Source organism: Oryzias melastigma, linkage group LG21, assembly GCF_002922805.2.
Source record: "Oryzias melastigma strain HK-1 linkage group LG21, ASM292280v2, whole genome shotgun sequence".
Taxonomy (NCBI): Eukaryota; Metazoa; Chordata; class Actinopteri; order Beloniformes; family Adrianichthyidae; genus Oryzias; species Oryzias melastigma.
Genome location: NC_050532.1, coordinates 22,238,644 through 22,242,314, shown reverse-complemented (window position 1 = coordinate 22,242,314; position 3,671 = coordinate 22,238,644).

Genomic DNA, 3,671 nt, shown 5'->3' with positions numbered 1-3,671 from the left:
AAAAAAAAAAAAATAATAATTTTAAAAAGTGCGACTGACTACAAGATTTAGGCTCTTAAAGTAGCTAGCTACATGCTACTTCGCTAGCACAGCAATGCAGCAACATGCATCTTGACCGCACATTTTACGTGTTTCCAACATGAATTTCCATCAGTTTTTGTGCAGGTTGAACATAAATATGTGCGATTAACATCCGCCATGTTTTAAACATGAAACATTAATAAAAACATACATTGAAGAACCAAACTAGCATGCTACTCACGAGTTGCTAGCATCCACTTTAGCACACAGTTAACGGTTCCCATTCTGATTTCTCTCTATTAAAACGCGATTCCTGTCCTGTGATGATTCCTCTCCATCGGATTATTTTGTTGTCAAGGTTTTTGAAGTCGATTGCAAAATATTGTACCCCCTTTTGTTCTTTATTTTTGTACTTTTTCGTCACTTGAGACGACTCAATGCATAGTAATGCCGCAAGTCTGTCACGCCGTATGTCACGTGATTTCTAATCCAGTAATATATATCAGTGATATCATCAATATCGTGAGCCGTGTATCACTTCATATTGTGAGGTACTCGGTTATTCCCAGCCCCACTATATACAGTCAATGGTCCCACCCAAAACTCAGAGGCCAATTTCTAATGAACTCATACAGAAGCTATGACAGTTTTTTTTTGTTTGTTTTGGCTAAAATCTGCATAATTATAATTAAAGGATCACTCTCAACGCTTTTAAAATGGATCAAAAGATGATCGGAGTGGAACTATTAATGTGCTGCGTATTATCAATTGAGGAGCATCTTTGCCCTTTTAGCCAATCAAACCAATTCAATCCTTTTTAAAATAAACGTTAATTTAGAGCCAAACTGCAGATCTCCTCCTCCTTGAAGCGCCTGCTCTTCAGGCTTCAGCGGGTCATGTGCAGAGCCACTTAACCCAGATAAACAAGCAGAGAGAAGGAGACAGACCTGCGCTCCCCGTTGGGTGTAGGCGATACAAACTTGCAGCTTGTTGATTACTGACGCACCTCTGCTGATGAGAACAAATTGGAGCCCGCCACCTTGGGGACAGTTACGTCTCAGCTCAAGTCAATGTCTTTTACATCCATATTTGGTGGCCTTTTCTGTAAACACCGCTGAGATTAAGCTATAGATTCACCAAACAACAGTGGCTCCAGAGGACTCATTAACGCAGGCAGTCAGTATAGTGGAAAGACATTAACTGCAGGCTGATGACTGCAGGTAATGGATGGTAATGCATCGGTGCTGAGCCGAGCTGTCCAGGATTTCAGTCTTCCTGCACTCTTCTGCTTCCTGGACCCCTGAGGCTGATCGCTGACGCAGTGTTCCAAGCCTGCAGTGAGTGTGAGGCGACAACAACGTTAAAGCTCGTGTGTGTGTGGCTGTTAATGGGGAAACACCAGACCATAAACTAAAGTGCCTGCTTTATAGGTGCACACACCTTTTTGATATCTAATAAACAGAGAATCTGATGCTCTCCAGGAAGCTCAGATAACCTCTTTATTCTGCTGTTAGTCATACTTTAAAGACACACTTTTATCATGTTCTTGTGGCATTTTTCTCACCATGGATGAAAAAAATGGAGCAAAGCAGAAGTTTATAACAGGATGCCCTTTCATCTGTTTATATTTACTGCAAAACCCTCAGATAACAGCTTGTTTATTATTTGAAAATACAGAAATATTGACTTTAAAGATAGTTTTTAATATTCGATTAGATTTTGTCTTAACTACATTCATTTTTTATTTATTTTTTTACCAGATTAACCCTTTCTCTACTCACTTCAAACAACCAATATAATTGGAAAACATCACAATGATGTAAAAATTGATGTTGATTTATAAAGTTATATGCAAAATTTAACCTAACAGTAAAAAAGAAAAGTTTTTAGCTGTTGGAATTTTTTGTTTAAAACCAAAATAACAGATTATGATACCCATTGAAATAAACCGTTGCAGTACTGGGGAAGTTTACTTGTTTAATTTTTTCCTTTGATCTTTGTGATAAAACATAAAAACAGTTTCATTTCAATTTTTAGCTACATTTTCAACTCTGAATTTAGTTTTTTTCTGTTTTATTGTGAAAATATTGTGTAATATGATGATAAAACGTGTAAAAAAGAAGATGGGGTTGAACTAAAAGATGAAGATTAAGCTTTACCACAAATAAAAATGCTTTATAGGTTCATTATTACTGACAAATAGCTCATTTTTGGGATGTTTTCCTGAACTTTATGGACAGCTACTGCTTGCCTCTGCAGCATCAGCATCAAAGCTCAGAACAGGTGGATCCTATTTATTAAAAATCTGATTGTAACTCATTTTCTGTTCTGTTGTTTTTTTTTGTTTGTTTTTTTTTTAGCATAAAAATGTAAATGAAAATCATCCATTTTTATTTATTTAATTTTTTCATTGAATGTTAGGCAGTTTTAGGTACCAAAAAGACCCCAGCAACTGAAATAAAAACCTTTTTTTTAGATTATTATCATATATATATATTATGTAAATTCTGTACAAGAATTCAGTGTATCCTAACATGTATTTTTATTCTACATCTCGTGTGTTTTTGTGGGTGTAACTGCTACAAGCTGATGTTTAACCACATGTTTTCCTGCTGTTTGGAATAATAAGTATTCAATCAAATGTTCCAGTAGAGCCAGGGGAAAACCTGATTTACGTTCCTTCAAGCTGCTGCGACAGACGATTCATGTCATCACTGGAGGTAATGGAATCTATGCATACCTCCAGCATGAACAGTTCTTTTATTTATTCTTGTTGACGATTTTCACGCCATTAAAGGTTTCAGCGAGACATTAAAGAAGGAAAACAGGGACGGCCGTTCACTCAGATTCAGTGCAGACGTGGAAAGGTTTCATAAATAAAAAAACACAATGTTGGATCATGGATCAAGTTCAAACAAGATCAGAGGAAAAGTTGGCTTTTTTATAAATTACATTACAATAAATTTACAAAAAAAAAACACTTTATTTTTGTAAAATTCAACTAGAAGAACCAACATTTCTATATCCACATGATGCTTTGTAACAGAAATCTTTTCATTTGGTTTAAAATAAATACCTGAGCTTCAGGTTGGTGAAATGGACAAATCACTTAAAAAAAAAAACGTAATAAAACATTATTAAATTAAAAATAAAGTAGGAGAAGGTTGTAAAAACTTATAAGATGATCTTTATTCCAGGTTTGCCTTAAATCAGATTTTTTTTTAACAGTCATTCACATTTTTCAAAAATTTAAGAAGGAAGCAGAATTTAGCTCAGATTACAGATTTATAAATACATTGTTTCAAAACAATAAATCCTTACTTGTGAGTTTGTTTTGCTGAATTTAGATTTTATCATCCACTATTTATTCTAATGACAGCAGAACGTGATAACTCTGTGAGTAACTTTGGGAGTAACTCAATATATCAATTAATACAGTACTTTTTGCTGTAGTAAAGTATTGTAAGGTATTACTAAGGTATTTTGAGTAAAAGTTAGTTCATTACATGATGACTAATCTGTGTATTACAGTTTATAAACCATGAAAAATGTCATTTAAATTTTTTTTATATATTTTTTTCTTTTTTGTTTGTATTTAGTCACTTAACTCACAAAAATCTGGATATTTTCTTACAGTGTTTTAATTCCAC